Source organism: Diuraphis noxia, unplaced genomic scaffold (genome assembly GCF_037042655.1).
Source record: "Diuraphis noxia isolate RWA-SAM2 unplaced genomic scaffold, SU_Dnox_SAM2 contig0002, whole genome shotgun sequence".
In the NCBI taxonomy this organism is placed as follows: Eukaryota; Metazoa; Arthropoda; class Insecta; order Hemiptera; family Aphididae; genus Diuraphis; species Diuraphis noxia.
The window spans coordinates 49650676-49669179 of NW_028301712.1; the positions used below are offsets into that span (position 1 = coordinate 49650676).

The following is an 18504-nucleotide window of genomic DNA, read 5'->3' on the forward strand; positions in this document are numbered from 1 at the left end:
TTACCTATATGCCTGCTTTTTATTTTTGTTATTCTTAATAATAATATAAAATATAGTATATTGCTAATTATATTAAAGTAACATATTATTTTATCCTAACTTATAATAATGCGAATTATAGGTAGTGTTTCTTCGTCCTTCGATGTCATTGGTCAGTGGCCAATGAAAAAATAATAAATTTGAAATAAATACGTAAATTTCACAAATCATATAACAGCGGCAACATGGGTGGACCGTTCATGCCCACTTTGCCGACAAATATACCAATTTTAAAATATTTTAAAAACATTCCCATTTCGCCGACAGTCTATAGTTTGCCGACATCTTGTTTTGCCGACAAATTATAAATATAGTTTCAATTTTCCCGATTCGTCGACAGGTGACAATAATTTTTATCAAAAATGGATTTAATGACAGCGATAACACAGTATGTTGTCGATAAGTTCAATGATTAAATAATTTCCCACATATAAAATCCAGAAAGAGTACAGATTGGTGAATTTAGTTCGTTCCAGCCGTGTGTACTGCAGTAAAGTTTAAAATTTAATAGTTAGCCAGTTAAAAATTAAAATGGAATGGTTTAAAATAAAATCAGAAAAAAATCATGATTTATTATTAGTCAATAATTTTATTCATCGAGTGGATAGAATACGAGACTAAACCGAATATTATAAATGCATACAAAATTGCGGCGGTCATGCTATTTTGAGAAATAAAACTGACGTAATATTATCGAAGCCTCACAATCACCCAACACACGGAGTTGAGTTGGCTAATCGTGGCTTTCGAAATAAATTGAAAGTAAGTACAAATTTAGTAATGTTTAAGTAGAAATTATAAAAATATAATATCAAATATATTATAGTACTTATTAAGTGCATTATGTTCCGAGTTTTGTTTGTTTTTTTTCTAAACATTGATTAATGAAGCATTTAATGAAATTAGAAGATCTGTCATCACTTCAGGAATAGAAGGTACTGCAAATTCAGAAGTTATAGATGCTATTCCCGTATTCACCAGTATAAAAAGTTCGGGATACAGAAAAAAAATTAAAATGATTCCACCTTTACCGTCAAAATTATCTGATTTAACGATCGAAGGTGATTGGCGTTCTGCAAATGATGGGAGAGATTTTTTATTAAGTAATTATTTTAAAATTTTAATCTATTCCATATAAATATTAAAAGTTAATTTAAAGTAATATATTTATAATATTTATAAACTAATTAGGTTCAGAAGGAAATGATAATAAAATAATTATATTTGGAACAGAAGGATTTTTAAAACGGCTTTGTAACAGTGAAATTATTTTCATGGATGGTACATTTAAATCCGCTCCAAAATTATGCTTGCAAATATTATATACATTACACTGCTTTGTAATGGGAATTATGATACCAATGGTATTTTATCATTTAAAATAGTATAATATTATATATAATAATAATATGCTTATACGTCGATCAATATGCCCATGTCAATTTAATCGTGTTTATCGGATTTATTCCATACAATTTATAAAATATAATACTAGATAAGTGTTAGGTTTGTGACAATGTAAGAGAAAAAAATCGAAAAATCGAAAAAATACATTTTGAATCACCCTGTATATTATGAAATAATTCATTCATATCAAACATTATAATTTGAAATATTTATTTATATTTAGGTTTATGCTCTTTTACCGAATAAAAGCACTAATACTTATACAAGGATGTTAAATATTACTAAAGAAGCTGCCTTGAGAAATGATTTGGCTTTTAAACCAAAAACGTTTCAAATTGATTTTGAAATAGGAATAATCGTTACCATTAGAGATTCATTTAGATATAATACAGAAATAAAAGGATGCCTTTTTCATTTTGGGCAATCCATATGCCGTCAAGTACAAAAAGTTGGACTAGTGCACGAGTATACAGTATTACACACAATGACGAAGTAAAGAAAACTGTTCGAATAATATGTGCGTTAGAACTGGTACTTACTGAAGAAATAGATGAGCGTTGGTCAATGATTCATGCTGAAGCACCAGTTAATGAAAGTAATCGAAATCAATTTAATTATAATTTGATAAGTATATCTTATATTATTTACTTTGTTTTAGACCTAATGAAACTTATGGATTATTTTGTGGATATATATTTAAATAATGATGCTTGCATGTTCGACTGGAAAATATGGAATCACTTCAACACTGATAAGACACGGATAACTAACCACTTAGAAGGTTGGCCATGCAGCTTTAAATCGATCTATTAGTCGACCAAAGCCAAATAAATTTTTGTTGATAAACGAGATAAAAAATCAACAACAACATTTTGAACTCGACATTGTAGCCCAGAAAAACGGTAATCCAAAACCATTAAGTAAAATGAAGTTTCGGAATCTTGAGGAAAGATTAGCAAATGCAAAGGATAGGTAAATATTATAAAATGGTTGATTTTTACACGTAGGATTGTTAATAAGTTATTTTGTACTTTATTTTAGATTGGAATCAAAAGAAATGTTATTATTGGTCTACATAGATATAATAAAATATTATATTATATACATACAATAATTTTTGTTTATAATTTTTTATTTTTATTTATATTGACTTTTATTATATAACTTGTATATTAATGTAATGTATTTTTTTTATTTACAAAAACTTTAATTTATGATGACTTTTATCATATACCTAGTATAATATAATGTTTATTTTTTTATAATATTTATATTCGACGAATTGAGAATCGGCAAATTGGGTTTCGGTGACGTGGGAAGACACGGGGTGCTCAGTATTTATTAATCCGATTTTTTTTTTTATTACCTGTTTAAGTTTTTTTGAAAAAAATCATAATATTTTATCTTTAAATAAGTAGGTGTATCATTGTAAGTACTCTGCATCACTATGAATCTGATTAAATTCAATTATTTCCAGCAAAGACATCACACGATTAAAAATAAATATATTTATCTTATTTATAAATAATTAAAAACTAATTAGTTTCTAACTTTCTATAAATTATATTATTTATAGATACATTTATTATTTTATATTTCTTGTTCTACGAGAATAGAATACTAAATACAAATATATATAATATACACTATAGTTGTTGGGTGTTTAGGCACCTATGCTCATTTGAAGCAAACATATTTGAATGTTCGCGTATAATAAAGTAGGTAATTGAATATAAAAAATAACAGCATCTCGTTTTAAAACCCAAACCCAAGCAACTAAACTATTTTGTGTACATGATACTATCCATAATTCATCAAGTTTCATCAAATAAGCAATAGCTAAAATAAAAATATGATAAATTCATTTATTTATTCATTCAGCTTTTTAAAATTGTATTTAAATATTGAATTAATCTAATTAGTTTAAAAATGAAAAGTGTATCTATGGCAGTAGTCTCATATTATTCCATTATTTTAAATTATTTCTAACACTTAAAAACAAGGGTAGATGCCTAAAAATGAACATAAGTACACGATATCTCAACAATTTTTATTTAGTCATTTATGAACTTTAACTAAAAATATAATACTACAAGAAATAATTGATTTAATACACATGGCACAATTTGCTTTAACATACAATCCTTCAACACCAATATATTTAACACTTATATACTCTAGTCTCAGCAGTCAGCCAACAATTTTATTTGAAATATTACTTATTAGTTATATTTAATAACATAGTATGTTATAACATGTTACTATTTACCAGTAGAGCTTAATCACTAGATGAATTTAGGATTTGCAATAACAAGTAGGATAAAATGACCCACGTCGAGAAGAAAATATCTCTAATTATTACCAAAAATAGTGGAACAGAAAAATGTATACATTCAACCGTCAAATTTCGATGAATTATGTTTTTATTTGCTTTCTATAGAATTAATTCTCAACGTCTGGACTTTAATTTAAATATTGAAACGTAAAATAAATAAGTAACTTTTAGTTAGAAATATACATTTTTAACATGAAAATTTAAATTTAAAAAAATCCAAGTCTGAGACTCAAAATTAATTATTTTTTTTACTAATCTTACTCGTATAGAGATAATACTAGTGATTTGTACCTGCGTAACGCTTATTGAATTTTTGTAGAAAGGTTTTAGTCAAAATAAAACCGTGCCCTGAATTTCTAGCAACTTGATATATTACAAGTTTTTGATTAATTTTGTCGTACCTATGGCTTTTCTTTTTGAAGTAAAATAATCAAACCAATGGCTGTTAAAATTTAATGAAGTTTTTAAAAATAAGGCATTAAAAGTTCACTAGACTTCGAGGCTACTTAAATTCTTCTGGAAATTAGGATTAAAGGTAGATTCCTATGTATGTTATTATAAATGTATAAGCAGTCTTAATATTTTACATCAAAATTAATTTAATTCAGTAAATTCCTTTAGTAAGCTTCATTTTACGATAAACATCTGAAAATAATAAAAATCTTTAATAATGCAAAACTTAAGAATTTAATATCATATTTTAAAGAGAATAACTCTAAACAAGGTATACAATACATATATATATATACATATGTATAATATATATTGCTACGCTTAAACTCGGTAACCGATTTCTAACCAAAACCAGTAAAAACCGATAATTTGAGAATTTAAACCGATAACCACTATTAGTTTTGGAATGCTGGAAGCGAATATTGGCTATCATTTATCAAGTTAAATATCTAAATATTAGCATAAAAGCGGGAGTAAACTACCTAAGTTGAATGGAAATAATTTGTAATTCGTCACTAGATGATATGGCATACTCATCCAAATAAATGTTTTCCATTTTAAATTATTTTTAAGTAAAAAATATTAAAATGGTAAAATAAAAAAATAAATATTTAAATGTATTCTATAACTAATAAATATTACTCCATGGAGTAGGAGATGATTTGTTTCTAGACGCTCATTTATGAAATATTAGGTGACATTGTGCCTTAATATTTTTACAATTTTTTAATAAAGAATATACTCAGAGATTTACTTAGTTATTACATCACTTTACACTGCCACAATTTATACTTTGGTGAATGATATTATTTTATAATTGCTTATTTTTTGATTAGTGTTTAAAGTCATCTGTCATCGTGGAAAATTGTTAAATTTAATTGCCATTTGTTACAGTTATAATATATATAAGAAAATTATAACTCAAAAATAATGTTAAAAAAAAATTAATGGAATTTAGTATTTTGATTTGTGAAGCCATTATTTTAATTATTTGTTTTAAACTTAAAAGTAATTTGAAAAAGAAATATTGAAATTGAGTGGAAATCGACCAAATTAAAGCATATTAAATATCTTATTTTATAATAAGAAATAAGAATAGTTATCAAGGGCGCACCCAAGGGGGGGGGGGCTAACGGGCTAAGCCCTATTCCCCGAAAATTGTTTGACTCTAACATTTTGATAATTTTATTAAGTATATTTACTTTAAATTTTTATTATTATTTTTTTTTTATTAAAAGTAAGACTTCAACATCACAGGTTATTAGCCTAGTATAAATTATAACAATATTAGAAATAGTAGAAAAACCAAGGTAAATTTACAAAGAGTATTTGAACTTAAAGGCTATGGAAAAAGGTTTGTACATTGCTAAAATTTGGTTAGAAATGAAATAATTTTGGAAATGTTGTTTTCGTCGAGTGCTTCATTCATATTAGGTGATATCGTTAAGTTGTTTCTTATATGTCCCAATACTTGATGCAATCAATGATAATGTGTTGAACTGAAAGGTTGGTGAGGCATTCGTCATAAGTGGGTGGTTGATGACTAATGAGAAACGAATGAGTTAGAAATGAATGTCCGATTATGCATCAATGCATCTCGTGATTGTAACTTCCTGTCGTCTGTTGAGATAATAAGGTGCGATTCATTTCTTTGTATTTTTCTTTATTGTTTTAAGTTTATGAGAGGGAGGGATGGAATCCCAATAATATTGTCACTTTGAAAGTATTTTGTGTTTGATAGAAGTTTTGATGTCTTTCGTTGGTAGATCGGATATAGTTGGGTGAGGGATAATTCTAGTTGTAACGTCGGCTGCCTTGTCAGCCATTTCATTGCCGAAAAAAATTATCAACTATCGAAATTGAAGCATTAGGTATAACATATTATATATTTATACCTGTCATTCCAGGTCCCAGGAGAGACCTCTGTTGTTTATTATTATTGCCGCGACGTCGCTAATCGAAACTGTCAAACTGTGTAGGATACCAGAAACGTCTTAGATTACATTGTTATCGACACAATTTGGTCTATCGTTTTACCACAGGTACCGTTGCGTTAACAAATTTAACTTAAATTGTATTACTTATTTAATTTAGTAACTAGTATTGTTGTACAACTGTTAAAGTAGTCCTCCTTGGTTTTTCGCAAGATTATGTATTTATTTTTTGTTAATTGCTTATTATTTTTTGTTGATTCAAATAAGTGGATTTCAATACAATGAAGCGTAATCATTCACATTAAACAGGTATAACATCACCGCAACGGCGTAACTTAGAACCGGAATAAAAAAACAAAAATACTCAGTAAAAGATCGTGCATAAGCTTTAAGATTCCTGTACATGTCTTAAAATAAATATTAAATAAATTAAACTATTAATATTTAAAAATGATTTAATTTAGCCCACCTCCCCAAAAAAAAAATATTGGATGCGCCCCTGATAGTTATGCTATCAAACTACGAATCACTGAAGTAAACTATTTTTAAAAATTTGATTGAAAAATTAAAAATTCGGTTAAAACTGGCAACCGGTAAACGATTACCAAAAGCATTACCAATGATGTTCAAACAATTAACGGTTATCATAATGTTTGAGATTAACAAATATAATGTTTAAGATTGTATTTCTCGCGTTTATGGGAGCTTAGGACTATCTGTACACAACAGGCATGGTTAAAAATGTTTTTTATTTTTGTTAATTTAATTGAATTTGTTACATAAATGTCTGAAACATTTGTAACAAAAACTTTTGTGATTACGTGAATTTTATCGAAATGTTCACTGCGAGTAACAATATAAGTCTAATTTAATAATTATACGCAAACGAGTCGTCATTTTTCGGGTAAAAATTTGTATTTTCTGGGTTTTCACGTTTTTCAATGTACGCAAACGAGTTGTCAGTTTGCAGGTAAAAAATTGTGTACTGTGTGCAAACGAGTATCACTGGTAGAACATACGCGTGTTGTACGGCGAGCTGCGTAGAACACAAATTGGATAAAAGTTTTAATTAATGTGGATTATAAATAAATATCGAAAAAAGTAATGAAAATGAAAAATCTATCTACAAATTCGATAACTTATACAGTGCAAGGAAAAAACGGTGAAATTAAATGTTTAAAATTGAATTCGTTGAAAGCGTTGAAATCTATAATTTACAAAAATAAGCTAAAAAGAATGCACGATCCTACAAATTCATTAGGTACTATAAGCATAGTAATAATATAACATTGGCAATTTAGTTACGATATTATGTTTGCTGATCACGTGTTTGAACAGGCTGACCCGAACAGTGTGCGATTGGACTCCATCTCCGGAGCCGGTGATCGTGATCAGTTGCGATGTGGTCGGCGCCGGACACGGTCCATGTCGGTGCAGAGCGGTGGCGCGGGTGGTGACGAGGATGACATTCAGTCGGGCTACCATCAAGTCAGTGTCGCCGCCGGTCCGTCGACCACGTCCGTCATTAGCGGCCTCGGAAATCAGCCACCAGCAACACCTACGTTGAGCAGTGGTGGTAGTGGTGGTAGCGCGGACGTCGTGGGCCGCCAAAACCAACGGCCACCGCCGCACAGACGTCGGCGGCGCACCTCATCGTCTGTGCATCAGCACCATGGCCATCGGCCACAGCAAAAGCACCAGCACCATCATCACTATCACCCGCTCAACCGGCACAACCTGTCTTCGGACTCAACCAACAGCCGGAGTTGTTGTACGAGCGACGACGATTCGGCAGACGACTTAACTTCGTCCTAAACGCAAACGTCGTACGCGCAACCCCCAACGGCAATATAACCGAAGAATCACGTGTCGTCAACCGGGTTTTCTCCTCATCATAATCATAACTATATTCTATTCCAAATAAAAACAGTCTTTGGCAGCGACCGGTTTTTGTCGGGTGGCGGTCAGGCACACCCGCTTGTCTCGCTCGTTATTTTAATTTTGACCGAGTTATGAATTAATGATGATGAGAGAACACAAGTAAAAACTCTTATCATAGGTATACTTTTACTTTGATAATCAGTCAATGCACTAAAATATTTCAGCTAACCACTCAAAGTTGGAACACCAAAATTACATTTTAGTATGTTATATGTATATAAGTAAGACGGAGACGATCGGTAGCTGATTTAGGGAGGGCCCGCATTGAATACCTCAATTATGCAGTCAGTGACGTACGAAGGAATTTCTAAGGGAAAAGATCAATTAGACTAGCAGACCAGCCATTCTATGAGACTAAATTATTTTAAATAAAATAATAATATAATGTGTAATTGTTATTCGAATGTACAAAAAAAAAAGTAATGTCCGTACATAATATGTGTGGTTTGTAGCTAATAGACCCAAAAAGCACTCGACTCATTTCGAAGAAAGCTTCTTATTATAGAGATATTATAAAAGTTATAAAAGAGTAGTTTGGTCGAAAATAAACCAAGTACTATCTCGCCCATCTGGGTCAAATTAGTTAGGAAAGTATCGTCAGTACACCGATTCCAATTTTCCGGTGAACTGAGGTATGCGTTCTAAAGTTTAGATACATCGATTTAGTGCCGTATTTTATGTTTATTTATTTCTTCCTGGGTAAGTTCGGTTAGCTATAGTATCTTATAAATTCATTTAACGATTTAATGCAGTGGAATTAGGAAACTTTCCTTTCCCTTATTGACTCTTGAGTACGCTACTGCGTGTATGCAATGTGTCCATGGCGAGTTATAGTCGATTATTGGTTGTTTGAAATTGAAATTGGTCTTTTGGAGAACTTTTTATTCATAAATTGGTGATTATCAGTCGTTGGTAGTAAAAAAAAAAAAAGTAATAAAATGTATTTATATCTTTTCGTTTCAGTAATAATCAATTATATATTATGTTTTAAAATCATTATAAATTATAAATAAGAAAAAATATGTGTGAACATATTTTAATATCAGTTGGTAATTTGTCTTCATTTTTAAAAAGTTTTAACAAACAAAAATGTTTCATCAATTAATTTCAGCCAAGGGTGATCAAACGGGGGAGGCGTGTAGGGTTATAAACCTCCAATGACCTTTTTTTAATGTTTCTTATCTGATAACCATAAGTTATATTTTTAACAATCAAATATTGTGTTTTATACTAAACCATTTTACCACCATTGATGTTGCTGTATTCAATAACACATCGCATTATAAATATACACTATATAGGTAATTTATATTTTATTATAATGATTATTCTACATATTTTGTACATTTCGTTCTTACAACAGTTATCGCGACAAAAAGTTCTGCGACTTATCTACCTGAAATATACTACCAATATTTGCCACGAACACTAATTTCATACCACCAATTTATATGTCTGTGAAGTTGGCCCTTACACTTTTTCAAAGCATGTTTTTCAAAGTGCCATTATTTTGCAAGTAATTAGCAAGAATTTGCAAGTCCAATCCCGAAATGTGCAAGTCAAAAACAAAGAAGTTATAAGGGATGGAATCAAGTAAGTGCCAACTTCACGCAGCCCTTACTTGTTGTCAGAAAATTTCGAAACTAGTGTCAAAACACTCGTTATAATTTGCAAGAATTTGCATGTGCACTCCCGCAATTTGGAAACTTCATGATGGTAATACGGAAATTTACGAATTATGAACGTTTTGGATAGTTTTACAAAATAAATATCTACATTCTATATAGTTAAATTTTAATCCAAAATTTCAACGATGAATTGATGATTCGGTGTTAGAGCTTAGGAGTGCTGTTTTAACATCATAATTAATTCGCAAAGCAGTTATAATTACTTATTATATTGAGTTATGCAGCAAGGTTAAAGATTCATAGCATGGTACTATTTGTTTGTAATAAGTAGTAATAATACTCGCCTAAAAGTAAAACAATGAAAAGATTTATTAAAGAGATATTTAAAATTGTTTTTAAATTTTTATTCTTATTAATTTATTTTATTTTAAGCTGTGTTGTATTTGACCTTTATCATATAATAGATAAAATACGTTACTTTAGAACAAGTTGATTGTGTTATATTCACTTATTTAAATTTAATAAATAATTAATTGAATAGATATTAACTTGTTTAAATAAACGAAAAAATTCATTCGTAAATTTTGATTTGGGAAAAATACCGGTAACGGTGGTAATCATTTAATAGCACGGCAGATTATTTATGATATTCTGTGATTATAACTATGATAGAGGTACACGTATAAGGCAGATGGTGATCATACAATTTCTTGATTGTATTAGCATTTTTGTTTATTCGTTTATTTAAGGAAGTTAATATCTATTCAATTAATTGACTACCGGTATTTTTCTCGAATCAAAATTCCCGAATGATGTTTTACCCAAATGGTATTTTTCCCTAATACCTTTTACTCGAATAGATATTAAAGTTTATAATTATAATTATAATACATATAACAAATACAATTAGGTCGTTAGATGGTGGCAAAAGACGACTGCCTAAAGTAGGTCGCCGGCGGCGACTCGGCCGGAGTCCGGCGTCCACGAGTCGCTAAAGTCACAATAAAAGCGGCGGCAAGTTGAAGATAAATTATAATACGTATACAATTAAAAATTAAATTAATTAAATTAATACTGTAGTGTAATACATATAAATTAACCAACAATCTATATTAACAAACAAAAATATGAATTATACATAATATGTCCTTGTAATGATGGTAAAGTGTGATAAAAGCAGAATACCAATATTTTTTCGTAAATACTAATATACTTTGGTAATAACTACATTTTAAAATTTTTATTTCGGGAACAATAACCGTATAGAAAAACGTGTTCGGGAAAAAAAGTTGGGGTAAAATGTTATTCGGGAAAACGGCAGGTATCTCATAAAGGTGATACAATTGGTGCCCAATAACAAATTGCTAATTTCTTATTTATCCTCCATAAATTATTACCAATAGCTACCATAAAATAAACAAAAATGTATTTAATTTTATTATTTTTATTATTGTTATATTTATTATTTTTATAAAAAATCTCAAAGTTGCAATGAAAAAATTGAGAGCCACTTATCAAGAAAAAATATAGCCTATAGATTCATTGGTTTGTGTAGTTTTCTGATTGTAAAAATAAATTTTAAAATCAGTTCAATAGTTCCTAATATTAAACCATACAAACGAACACTTTGTATTCATTTTATTATAAAACCTATAAATATATATATATAATATTTAAAAAATATATATATATAATATTTAAAAAATATATGATATATAATATTTTTATGGTGAAAAATCTATAAATATGAGCATAATAATAACTTAATAATATTATAGAATATTAGATACGATCAATCTGTAAATAAAAAGTATTTTGAATTCATATCAAATAAATTTTAGTTTCAATAATTCCCAATAGAAATACTATTGATTTCAAAAATTAAGAAAAACTCAACAATAAAATAAGAAAAGTCTGACAAGTTGAATAACTTGAATCAAGATTTAACGTCTCTCAAGATGAATAGTGTAAATTGGGAATATGAAGATTTTAACTTGTTTCTTCATTGGAGATGGTTTGACAACCTAGGATATTTTATGCTATAATAATTGGTATGTTGTACATCAAAATTATGAAAGGTTAAGCTATGTTTGATTTATACATATATTATATTTGTACATTATAGTGTAGAAAATGTCGATTTATGTCTGCCTGAGATTGTAGTATAAAAAAAAATATTAAATATTTTAAATAAATTATTCATTGGTATGTTGTACATTGAAAACATTTAAGGTTCATCGTGTATTGACGGGTCTATATATTTTCTTTGTACATTGTAGTAATTTCGAAAATATTTTTGAAATTAAAAAAACTGTTTCCCGAAATTTAAGTACTTAAATCGTTCATATTAGCGAATTTTATGTGCCAAAAATGTAGATTAACACTCACTTAAACTATCTACAGTAGTTTTGAAGACCGTTCTGATAAAATTCTACCTGAAAATTGTGAAACATTCAAAATTTGTGTGGATATGACCATCAATAAGTGTCGATGTATGTCTGCCTGAGATTGTAGTATAAAAAAAAATATTATATATTTTATGTAAATTATTAGTTGGTATGATGTAAATTGAAAACATGTAAGGATCATCGTGCATTGACGGGTCTATATATTTCCTTTGTACATTGTAATTTCGAAAGTATTTTTGAAATTAAAAAAAATTGTTTCCCGAAATTTAAGTACTTCAATCGTTCATATTAGCGAATTTCATGTTCCGAAAAAGTAGATTAAAACTCACTTAAACTATCTAGAGTAGTTTTGAAGACCGTTCTGATAATGTTCTACATGAAAATTATGAAACAATCAAAATTTGTGTGGAAATCACCATCGACAAGTGTCAATTTATGTCTGCCTGAGATTGTAGTATACAAAAAAATATTATATATTTTAAGTAAATTATTCAATCGTATGATGTACATTGAAAACATGTAAGGTTCATCGGGTATTGACGGGTCTATATATTTTCTTTGTACATTGTAATTTAAAAAATATTTTTGAAATTAAAAAAACTGTTTCCCGAAATTTAAGTACTTAAATCGTTCATATTAGCGAATTTTATGTGCCAAGAATGTAGATTAACACTCACTTAAACTATCTACAGTAGTTTTGAAGACCGTTGTGATAAAATTCTACCTGAAAATTGTGAAACATACAAAATTTGAGTTGATATGACCATCAACAAGTGTCGATGTATGTCTGCCTGAGAATGAAGTATAAAAAAAAATATTATATATTTTATGTAAATTATTCGTTGGTATGATGTAAATTGAAAACATGTAAGGATCATCGTGCATTGACGGGTCTATATATTTCCTTTGTACATTGTAATTTCGTAAATATTTTTGAAATTAAAAAAACTGTTTCCCGAAATTTAAGTACTTAAATCGTTCATATTAGCGAACTTTATGAGCCAAAAATGTAGATTAATACTCACTTAAACTATCTAGAGTAGTTTTGAAGACCGTTCTGATAAAATTCTACCTGAGAATTGTGAAACATTCAAAATTTGTGTGGAAATGACCATCAACAAGTGTCGATGTATGTCTGCCTGAGATTGTAGTATAAAAAATAATATTATATATTTTATGTAAATTATTCGTTGGTATGATGTAAATTGAAAACATGTAAGGATCATCGTGCATTGACGGGTCTATATATTTCCTTTGTACATTGTAATTTCGAAAATATTTTTGAAATTAAAAAACTGTTTCCCGAAATTTAAGTACTTAAATCGTTCATATTAGCGAATTTTATGTGCCAAGAATGTAGATTAACACTCACTTAAACTATCTACAGTAGTTTTGAAGACCGTTGTGATAAAATTCTACCTGAAAATTGTGAAACATTCAAAATTTGTGTGGATATGTCCATCAACAAGTGTCGATGAATGTCTGCCTGAGATTGTAGTATAAATAAAAATATTATAAATTTTTAATTAAATTTTTATCAGTATTTTGTACACTGAAAACATGAATAGTTGAGCTAGGTTTGATATTGACATATATTTTCCTTGTACATTGTAATTTCAAAAATATTTTTGAAATTAAAAAAACTGTTTCCTGAAATTTAAGTACTTAAATAGTTCATATTAGCGAATTTTATGTGCCAAAAATGTAGATTAACACTCACTTAAACTATCTAGAGTAGTTATGAAGACCGTTCTGATAAAATTCTACCTGAAAATTTTGAAACATTCAAAATTTGTGTGGATATGACCACCAACAAGTGTCGATGTATGTCTGCCTGAGATTGTAATATAAAAAAAAATATTATATATTTTTAATTAACTTTTTTATCGGTATTTTGTACACTGAAAACATAAATAGTTGAGTTAGGTTTGATATTGACATATATTTTCCTTGTACATTGTAAATTCAAAAATATTTTTAAAATTAAAAAAACTGTTTCCCGAAATTTAAGTACTTCAATCGTTCATATTAGCGAATTTTATGTGCTAAAAATGTAGATTAACACTCACTTAAACTATCTAGAGTAGTTTTGAAGACCGTTCTTATAAAATTCTACCTGAAAATTGTGAAACATTCAAAGTTTGTGTGGATATGACCATCAACAAGTGTCGATGTATGACTGCCTGAGATTGTAGTATAAAAAAAAATATTATATATTTTAAGTAAATTATTCAATCGTATGATGTAAATTGAAAACATGTAATGTTCATCGTGTATTGACGGGTCTATATATTTTCTTTGTACATTGTAATTTAAAAAATATTTTTGAAATTAAAAAAAACTGTTTCCCGAAATTTAAGTACTTAAATCGTTCATATTAGCGAATTTTATGTGCCAAGAATGTAGATTATCACTCACTTAAACTATCTACAGTAGTTTTGAAGACCGTTGTGATAAAATTCTACCTGAAAATTGTGAAACATTCAAAATTTGTGTGGATATGTCCATCAACAAGTGTCGATGTATGTCTGCCTGAGATTGTAGTATAAATAAAAATATAATAAATTTTTAATTAAATTTTTATCGGTATTTTGTACACTGAAAACATGAATAGTTGAGCTAGGTTTGATATTGACATATATTTTCCTTGTACATTGTAATTTCAAAAATATTTTTGAAATTAAAAAAACTGTTTCCTGAAATTTAAGTACTTAAATAGTTCATATTAGCGAATTTTATGTGCCAAAAATGTAGATTAACACTCACTTAAACTATCTAGAGTAGTCATGAAGACCGTTCTGATAAAATTCTACCTGAAAATTTTAAAACATTCAAAATTTGTGTGGAAATCACCATCAACAAGTGTCGATGTATGTCTGCCTGAGATTGTAATATAAAAAAAAATATTATATATTTTTAATTAACTTTTTTATCGGTATTTTGTACACTGAAAACATAAAAAGTTGAGTTAGGTTTGATATTTCCATATATTTTTCTTGTACATTGTAAATTCAAAAATATTTTTGAAATTAAAAAAACTGTTTCCCGAAATATAAGTACTTAAATCGTTCATATTAGCGAATTTTATGTGCCAAAAATGTAGATTAACACTCACTTAAACTATCTAGAGTAGTTTTGAAGACCATTCTGATAAAATTCTACCTGAAAATTGTGAAACATTCAAAATTTGAGTGGAAATGACCATCAACAAGTGTCGATGTATGTCCGCCTGAGATTGTAGTTAAAAAAAAATATTATATATTTTATGTAAATTATTCGTTGGTATGATGTAAATTGAAAACATGTAAGGATCATCGTGCATTGACGGGTCTATATATTTCCTTTGTACATTGTAATTTCGTAAATATTTTTGAAATTAAAAAAACTGTTTCCCGAAATTTAAGTACTTAAATCGTTCATATTAGCGAACTTTATGAGCCAAAAATGTAGATTAATACTCACTTAAACTATCTAGAGTAGTTTTGAAGACCGTTCTGATAAAATTCTACCTGAGAATTGTGAAACATTCAAAATTTGTGTGGAAATGACCATCAACAAGTGTCGATGTATGTCTGCCTGAGATTGTAGTATAAAAAAAAATATTATATATTTTATGTAAATTATTCGTTGGTATGATGTAAATTGAAAACATGTAAGGATCATCATGCATTGACGGGTCTATGTATTTCCTTTGTACATTGTAATTTCGTTAATATTTTTGAAATTAAAAAAACTGTTTTCCGAAATTTAAGTACTTAAATCGTTCATATTAGCGAACTTTATGAGCCAAAAATGTAGATTAACACTCACTTAAACTATCTAGAGTAGTTTTGAAGCCCGTTCTGATAAAATTCTACCTGAAAATTGTGAAACATTCAAAATTTGTGTGGATATGACCATCAACAAGTGTCGATGAATGTCTGCCTGAGATTGTAGTATAAAAAAAAATATTATAAATTTTTAATTAATTTTTTATCGGTATTTTGTACACTGAAAACATGAATAGTTGAGCTAGGTTTGATATTTACATATATTTTCCTTGTACATTGTAATTTCAAAAATATTTTTGAAATTAAAAAAACTGTTTCCCGAAATTTAAGTACTTAAATCGTTCGTATTAGCGAATTTTATGTGCCAAAAATGTAGATTAACACTCACTTAAACTATATAAAGTAGTTTTGAAGACCGTTCTGATAAAATTCTACCTGAAAATTTTGAAACATTCAAAATTTGTGGGGATATGACCACCAACAAGTGTCGATGTATGTCTGCCCGAGATTGTAGTATATACAAAAATATTATAAATTTTTAAATAATTTTTTAATGGTATTTTGTACACTGAAAACATGAATAGTTGAGCTAGGATTGATATTTACATATATTTTCCTTGTACATTGTAATTTCAAAAATATTTTTGAAATTAAAAAAACTGTTTCCCGAAATTTTAGTACTTAAATCGTTCGTATTAGCGAATTTTATGTGCCAAAAATGTAGATTAACACTCACTTAAACTATCTAGTGTAGTTTTGAAGACCGTTCTGATAAAATTCTACCTGAAAATTTTGAAACAATCAAAATTTGTGTGGAAATCACCATCAACAAGTGTCGATGTATGTCTGCCTAAGATTGTATTATAAAAAAATTATTATATATTTTTAATTAATTTTTTTATCGGCATTTTGTACACTGAAAACATGAATAGTTGAGCTAGGATTGATATTTACATATATTTTCCTTGTACATTGTAATTTCAAAAATATTTTTGAAATTAAAAAAATTGTTTCCCGAAATTTAAGTACTTAAATCGTTCGTATTAGCGAAATTTATGTGCCAAAAATGTAGATTAACACTCACTTAAACTATCTAGTGTAGTTTTGAAGACCGTTCTGATATTGTTCTACATGAAAATTATGAAACAATCAAAATTTGTGTGGAAATCACCATCAACAAGTGTCGATGTATGTCTGCCTAAGATTGTATTATAAAAAAATTATTATATATTTTTAATTAATTTTTTTATCGGCATTTTGTACACTGAAAACATGAATAGTTGAGATAGGTTTGATATTGACATATATTTTCCTTGTACATTTTAATTTCAAAAATATTTTTGAAATTAAAAAAAATGTTTCCCGAAATTTAAGTACTTAAATCGTTCATATTAGCGAACTTTATGTGCCAAAAATGTAGATTAACAATCACTTAAACTATCTAGAGTAGTTTTGAAGACCGTTCTGATAAAATTCTACCTGAAAATTTTGAAACATTCAAAATTTGTGTGGATATGACCACCAACAAGTGTCGATGTATGTTTGCCCGAGATTGTAGTATATACAAAAATATTATAAATTTTTAAATAATTTTTTAATGGTATTTTGTACACTGAAAACATGAATAGTTGAGCTAGGATTGATATTTACATATATTTTCCTTGTACATTGTAATTTCAAAAATATTTTTGAAATTAAAAAAACTGTTTCCCGAAATTTAAGTACTTAAATCGTTCATATTAGCGAATTTTATGTGCCAAAAATGTAGATTAACACTCACTTAAACTATCTAGAGTAGTATTGAAGACCGTTCTGTTAAAATTCTACCTGTAAATTTTGAAACATTTAAAATTTGTGTGGATATGACCACTAACAAGTTTCGATGTATGTCTGCCTGAGATTGTAGTATATACAAAAATATTATTAATTTTTAATTAATTTTTTATCGGTATTTTGTACACTGAAAACATGAATAGTTGAGCTAGGTTTGATATTGACATATATTTTCCTTGTACATTGTAATTTCAAAAATATTTTTGAAATTAAAAAAACTGTTTCCCGAAATTTAAGTACTTAAATCGTTCATATTAGCGAACTTTATGTGCCAAAAATGTAGATTAACACTCACCTAAACTATCTAGAGTAGTTTTGAAGACCGTTCTGATATTGTTCTACATGAAAATTATGAAACAATCAAAATTTGTGTGGAAATCACCATCAACAAGTGTCGATGTATGTCTGCCTGAGATTGTAGTATAAAATAAAATATTATATATTTTTAATTAATTTTTTTATCGGTATTTTGTACATCGAAAACATAAATAGTTGAGTTAGGTTTGATATTGACATATATTTTCCTTGTACATTGTAATTTCAAAAATATTTTTGAAATTAAAAAAACTGTTTCCCGAAATTTAAGTACTTAAATCGTTCATATTAGCGAATTTTATGTGCCAAAAATGTAGATTAACACTCACCTAAACTATCTAGAGTAGTTTTGAAGACCGTTCTGATATTGTTCTACATGAAAATTATGAAACAATCAAAATTTGTGTGGAAATCACCATCAAAAAGTGTCGATGTATGTCT

At 28.1% G+C, this 18504-nt stretch overlaps 1 pseudogene; it reads left to right on the top strand.

Moving 5' to 3' along the window:
- The first annotated feature begins 570 nt into the window (after window positions 1–570).
- LOC149058608 (uncharacterized) lies at window positions 571–2560 on the top strand (annotated as a pseudogene).
- Window positions 2561–18504: the final 15944 nt, after the last annotated feature.